This window comes from Podarcis raffonei, chromosome 4, assembly GCF_027172205.1.
Source record: "Podarcis raffonei isolate rPodRaf1 chromosome 4, rPodRaf1.pri, whole genome shotgun sequence".
NCBI lineage: Eukaryota > Metazoa > Chordata > Lepidosauria > Squamata > Lacertidae > Podarcis > Podarcis raffonei.
The window spans coordinates 86,880,418-86,887,891 of NC_070605.1; the positions used below are offsets into that span (position 1 = coordinate 86,880,418).

General features: G+C 43.1%; 1 pseudogene; it reads right to left on the reverse strand.

Moving 5' to 3' along the window:
- Positions 1–3,744: 3,744 nt before the first annotated feature.
- Positions 3,745–3,951, reverse strand: LOC128413254 (uncharacterized; annotated as a pseudogene).
- Positions 3,952–7,474: the final 3,523 nt, after the last annotated feature.

The window sequence follows — 7,474 nt, forward strand, 5'->3', positions numbered from 1 at the left end:
ATGTGTAAGAATTTCAGTCGGAATTGGTGCAACAGACCCAGGTTTACCAAAGCCCCTCCCCTTTTGTCCTTACAATAACCCTATGAGATAAATGAGGTTGAGTGTGCGACCGGCTCAATGTCAGGGACATTAAAGCAAGCAAGCAAACAAACAAACAAACAAACAAACAAACAAACAAACAAACTCTTAACCCAAATGATTTAAAACACACTGCACTTTCTCCAATTAATCCTCGAAGAGATACAAAAGCCACGCTGAATTCACACGCTGGCTTTTTTCCAGCAGTGCAAGCGGTTCTTGCTTGTGTATACTTGAGTTGCTGTGAATGCCACCTTGTTTCTCCTTGAAACCATATCGAATCACAGTCAGAAGAATTTGCATCAGCCACTAGCCATAGCAATAAAATAAAATACAATGAATTGAAGACACAGGTAAAAACAATACAAAATACATTCTAGAGGTTTCCGTCAATAATCAAATAATAGATCTTATTATAAGTGCCCCTGCTAATTTTTTATTTTGCTGTCACCAGGTTATCTTCATCTGTTAGAAGAAAACAACACAGTAGCAATGGTCGTGAGAGCTGGTATGGATAGTAGTAGAGGGGGAATAACCTCACTCCTCAAATCTTTATAAAGAGTGAAAGCTGGCAGCACATGAGCTACTGATTCAATACTGCCATCTCCACATGGGCATAAGCGTTTTTCCAGTGGGATTTTTTGAAATCGGCCCTCAAGTTACAGCTGAAGGCAGTATATTTAATCTTGCAAAAGTGAAAGCGCACCTGTATTTTGGAACTGTTAAAGGTAAAGGTAAAGGTACCCCTGCCCGTACAGGCCAGTCGTGTCCGACTCTAGGGTTGCGTGCTCATCTCGCTCTAGAGGCCGTGAGCCGGCGCCGTCCGAAGACACTTCCGGGTCACGTGGCCAGCATGACAAAGCTGCAGCTGGCGAGCCAGCACCAGCACAGCACACGGAAACGCCGTTTACCTTCCCTCTATAAAGCGGTACCTATTTATCTACTTGCACTTAGGGGTGCTTTCGAACTGCTAGGTGGGCAGGAGCTGGGACTGAATGACAGGAGCTCACCCCGCCGCGGGGATTCGAACCGCCGACCTTACGATCGCCAAGTCCTAGGCACTGAGGTTTTACCCACAGCGCCACCCGCGTCCCTTGGAACTGTTACATTTTGCAAATAGGGGGCCAATGTATCGAAAGGATTAGGTGGAAAATAATCATACCATGGACAAAATTTCCTTATTGTGGCCAAATTATACTTGAGCTGATGTAAATTCCACCATGTTTCTCCTTGAAACCAGACTGCAGAACTTGCTTCCGTCATGCATGGCATATTCATACGTAATATATCTGTTGCATATAGGTCTGATCCACAAAAGCGTCTCTCGGAAATGCCGCCCACTCCATAGCTAGAAAATTTAATATTCAAATTTGTGCTACGGAGTGCAAACAATACATTCAATGTGATTTTGATATCATAGCAACTAATGCTGCTATCTGGAATCTATCTGCTTGCCCAAGTGAACAGAGAGATCCAGCTAGTACTCAGTCTTGGAATTGCCCAAGAACGCTGAGGACTAGCACATTGCATCTTGCTTGCCTGGAAGGAGATGGTGTGTATGCATGTGCAAGGCTGGCCTGAGACGTTTTGGCATCTTTATTTTATTTATTTATTGAATTTATATACCGCCCTATACCCAGAGGTCTCGGGGCGGTTAACAGAACAAAATCAAAATAGAAAACCACAAAATATATAATCAAAATAAAAACAACAATCCCATAACCCCCACATGTTAAGTTGTGGGTGAACATATCAGACGACACAGCGATTCTTCAAGCAGCTCTTGTTTATTCACAGGCCAGGACAGAACTGAACAAGAGCTGTTTGAAGAATCGCTGTGTCGTCTGATATGTTCACCCACAACTTAACACTGACAACGAAGGTGTAGGTGTAATTGACTCCCCCTCCGCCTGGTTCCGGTGGTAGAACGTATGGTGGGCAGCAGCATGGCAGTGGCGTAGCGTGGGTTGTCAGCACCCGGGGCAAGGCAAGTAATTTGCGCCCCTAGGGACGCGGGTGGCGCTGTGGGTAAAAGCCTCAGCGCCTAGGGCTTGCCAATCGAAAGGTCGGCGGTTCGAATCCCTGCGGCGGGGTGCGCTCCCATTGTTCGGTCCCAGTGCCTGCCAACCTAGCAGTTCGAAAGCACTCCCGGGTGCAAGTAGATAAATAGGGACCGCTTACTAGCGGGAAGGTAAACGGCGTTTCCGTGTGCGGCTTTGGCTCGCCAGAGCAGCGATGTCACGCTGGCCACGTGACCCGGAAGTGTCTCCGGACAGCGCTGGCCCCCGGCCTCTTGAGTGAGATGGGCGCACAACCCTAGAGTCTGTCAAGACTGGCCCGTACAGGCAGGGGTACCTTTACCTTTTACCTAACCCGTGGATTTGCGCCCCCTAACCCGTGGATTTGCCCTAACCCCAGATGTTGCGCCCGGTGCGGCCGGCCCCCCCTGCACCCCCCCACGCTACGCCACTGCAGCATGGGACATGATTAAAGAGAAGCTCCGCAACCACTATGCGCCAAACCCGTCCACGATTGCTGCCCGCCATACGTTCTACCACCGAAACTACCCTGTACCATGTACACTACCCTGGAATCAAAGTTTCGGATGAAGACACAAGCTGTATACACCCCCAAACATTTAAAGCACACCCTTCCAAAGAACCATCGTTCATCCCTCCCAGAGCTACAACTCCCAGTGCCCACAACAAGCTACAGTTCCAACCATTCTTTGTGGGGTCTTTTAAATGTATGGTGCGTAACAAGCTGCGGTTTGGATTCTTTTCCCCCTTCAAAATAACAAGTAAATAAACTGTGTCATGCACAGGGCTTGAAGGCGCACCAAAGTCAATTAGTTTTGATGGATTTAGACACCCCTGTCTGTAGAACTAGCATGCAGCCGGACTCTTTGTGTTTGCTATTCAAACAGCTACCTAACAAGCTGGTGATCTTTGGGCCTGTCCATATGGCCATTTTTGTGTGCGTAATAAATGTGTGTCTGTTTATCATATGTTGGCGTGGTCTGTGTGTCTTCTTTAATAATAGCCATAAAAAAGGAGCTTCTGTTGCATTTCCCGGACTTCAGATGCAATAGTTTGAACCTGAGGAGATGCAATTCTGCATCCATTGCTATGCTAATTGCATAATATGCATTCGTCGCCTTCTGTGTGCAAACTCCAATGCTTTCTACCCACCAATGTCTGCCAGCTTCCATTAGGTCCATTCACTAGATCAGGGATATCAGCAGCCTCCAAGATGCAAACCAGCTCAGCAAGCAAATTTGCCTTATTATTGTTCCACAACATGCTACTGCTGGATGATTTCCTCCAGTTCTCCTCCTCCAAGTGTGCTGAGAGTTATTGGGAGGTTCCCCAGAATTCCCTGGGAAGAGGGATTTATTGTTAAACCACTCAGAATTGTAGCTCTGTGAGGGGAACAGCAGCCCTTCCAAGTGTCCCTGTTTTCCAGGACAGTCCCAGATTTACAGAAGTCGTCCCGGTTTCTAATTTGATCCTGGAATGTCCCTATTTTCCTTAGACATTCCTATTTTCATCAAAGAAATGTTGGAGGATATGGAGTTATACGACCCCTGAGCTTTTAGAAGACATCTGAAGGCAGCCCTGTAGTGGGATGTTTTTAATGTTTAATGTTTAATGTATATATATATATATATATATATATATATATATATATATATATATATATAGGGAGCCATCCAGCGCGGCTGGGGAAACCCAGTCCGATGGACGGGGTATAAATAATAAATTTATTATGATTTTGATTATGGAATAGGACTTCATTATTTTCATCGGAGAAAGGTTGGAGGGTAGGGAACAGATAGTACACTTGATCTTATCCAAAAAGCCGAGAAGCGATACAGGAATCTCCTAACTAACAACTCTCACCAAAGTGTAATTCCTAGGATTCTTTGGGGGGGGGGAGCCATGGCTGTTTAAAGTGGTATGATATTGCTTTAAATGCTTTAAATTTCATTTCAGTGCACATCTGGCTTAGGTTCTTACTGTAAGTAACCTTTTACACCACAAATGTTCTGGTTTATTTAAGTGCCGCTTATTCTGTTGCACTATAACCCCTCCGGACAGCAATAACGTGGCAGCACTGGGGAAGCATTGTGGAACAAACTAAAGCAGAATGAATCCACTACTAATGCACTATTATTTGTGTTAAGAATACATTGCAGAACACAACTGCAATAAAACACCAGTCTGGAGGGACCCTGTGCCATAAATACAGCCTTCTGAATCAATAAAGTTTCACTAGCAGAGCTTACTGCTTTGGGGGTTATTATTTTTAAAATCATTTTCAGAACACTTATTTGACATGGTTCTTTGTATCCAATTTGTTGGGTGTGGTGTTTTTTGTGTTTTTTTCTTTGCATACTTTGTTCTTGAAACTTTTTATACCTTGCTATAAAATAATATAAAAATAAGACCTGGTGAATCTCCCCATGTTAAAGCTTCTCACCAATATAAGGCATTATATATATATATTATATAAGCAGTGTCAATTAAACCAATTATACTTAATGGTGGCTCCACGTGGAAGTGACGCCACACAATTCTCCATGAGAAATGGACCTTGCAGAGCTTTCTGAGCCCTGCTCCAAGCGATTATTGAATCAGGCTCAACACAGCAAGCTTATGTATACTTGGAAGTAAACCCCATTGAACGCACACACCTGTTTCTGAATAAAGATGCCTAGGACTGGGCAGGACCATTCTGATTTTGAAGAGAGGGGTAAATGGAACTCCACATCCATCCCAAGAAGGCAAGCCTGGCAAAAAAAAAAGTCTGTGGGATATGGAATTTAGTATCATCTCAATTTAAGAAAGATTATGGGGTGGGATGGGAAGAAAAATATCATTCTGGTTTTCTTTGCTCTTTTGGAGTGAGAGAATGAAAAAAACACACCATGCTGCCTTTCAGGAGGAAAAGAGAAAATTGGATCTGAAATCAATATTTATGAAGCCATGATTAGCTGACAGATGAGAAAATGATTACAAAGCCAGGTCTGAAACATCTACCCAAATGTATTACCTGTGATACACACACACACACACACACACACACACACTAAATGGGTCAATGAAAGAGTGAAGTCAATCAATTTTTAATAGCACTTAAGATTTTATGATTTTTTAAACTTTCCTTTTAATAATTAATCGGAAAAATGAATCTAATTTAAACAAGGTGGTGGAAGGTGTTCTGTATCTATTTGATGGTGTTCTTAATGAGGAAATTCAATTAAGGTTGACTTTTCATTATAAATCTGTTTGGATTAATGGAACACTTTGATTGGCTGAAAACATTTGAGACAGGCAAAATCGCTAAAGCAAACTCAGCAGATATAATAGCTAGATTTTGTTTTTTTATAGGCCTCTTGTTCAGTATTCCGTTCTCTCTGCTTTTTTCTTCCTTATAACATTCGAGAATGGGATTTCAGTTTTTGATTCATGGGGGCTATAGTTTAATATTCTTAAATTTTACAGATTATTTCTATGGAATCCTGAAGGCTGAATGCTGGTTGTGTGAAATTTCTGCACGTACTAGTAGGATCTGTGCAAAGGAATGTGCAGTGGGATGGAGATAAATTTGCACTTCCCCCAAAAGTAGCCAAACCAAAACATAAGTCTCCTTAGAAATGCACACATCACTGTTGTCCAAGCAAGTAAAAAAATCATATATTAGGGAGGGAAATTCCATAAAAATGCACAGTTAAAATTACATCAGTTCTTCATGTTAGAGGAAATGGCTTGCAGAAATGTGTCTGTTACGTAAAGGTACATTTTCTCAAGCAAGAAAATCTAACCGCACGTGCCAATTGCAACCCCAGCCTCTAAATGTTACTTATTTTATTTTGGAGCATTATCGTGTCTCTGCAAAGTGCCCTGGGCATAATGAGAGGGTGGGTCCCTACCACAAGAAGCTTTCAATTTATAAATTGACCCAAGGAGTAAAAGTAAAGGACCCCTGGATGGTTAAGTCCAGTCAAAGGCGACTATGGGGTTGCGGCGCTCATCTCACCGAGGGAGCTGGCATTTGTCCACAGACAGCTTCCGGGTCATGTGGCCAGCATAACTAAGCCGATTCTGGCGAACCAGAGCAGCACATGGAAACACCGTTTACCTTCCCGCCGGAGTGGTACCTATTTATCTACTTGCACTTGATGTGCTTTTGAACTGCCAGGTGGGCAGGAGCAGGGACTGAACAACAGGAGCTCACCCCATCGCGGGGATTCGAACTGCTGACCTTCCAATCGGCAAGCCCTAGGCTCAGTGGTTAGACCACAGCGCCACCTGGGTCCCTGTTAGGTAAGGTTGCCCAATTTCAGAAGTGCACCAAAACACTTGTGAATTTTCATGAGGATTTAGAAAGAATCACTAAGTGGTACAGAACCGTAGTGGGCTGTATTTAAAACTGGAAAACAGAGAAAATAAACCGAAATGGACAGATTCCTCCATCACAGATTGAGAGGGAAGGGTTAACCGTCCAACTCTCCATGTACTTCAGCCTGCCTCCTTCACCAATAAAGGTCCTCACATGAGAATTAGTATTTAAAACAGTCTTCACTTAGTGCCAATGGAAGCCTAGCCATGGATTGAGGTGGTCTGCAGGGATTTATAATTGTGTTAACTAGAATATGAGTAGAGATTAATTATGTTCTTAAATGCCCTGAGATCTATGGGTATAGGGTGGCATACAAATTTTAACAAAAACAACAGAAACAACAACAGTTGTTGTTGTTGTTGTTATACAAATAATAGAACCTTTTGTGCAACCGAAGACCCTGATAATGCAGACTCTCTGATCACAAAGATTTTGCTCACATAAGTATGAGCATGGATGTACCACTCTTTGCAGTTCCTCCAACAAATCAATAAATCAGCTACGAATGCTGAGATGTTGGTTAAGAGCAGTGTTTCTCAAACTTGGGTCCCCGACTGCTATTGGACTACAACTCCCACTATCCCTGACCACTGGCCCTGCTAGTTAGGGATGATGAAAGTTGTAGTCCAACAACAGTTAGGGACCCAAGTTTGAGAAACTCTGGTTAAGGGGAATGAATCAACAACGAGGCTCCTGAGGAATCAGTAGAAATAATAAAAAAAAAACCTTTAATGAAAATACCGTGGAACCTCGGTTTTCAAGCATAATCCATTCCGGAACACTGTTCAAGTTCTGAAACGTTTGAAAGCCGAAAACTCAATACGGAAGCTTCAAAACAGAAAAATGAAAATGAAAATCTCAATTCTGAAACTGCCTTAGAAGTTCAACTTCTGAGGCACATTTGAAAACCGAAGCAGTTACTTCCAGGTTTCCAGCGTTCGAGTTCTGAATCGTTCATCAACAGATATGTTAGAAAACCAAGGTTCCACTG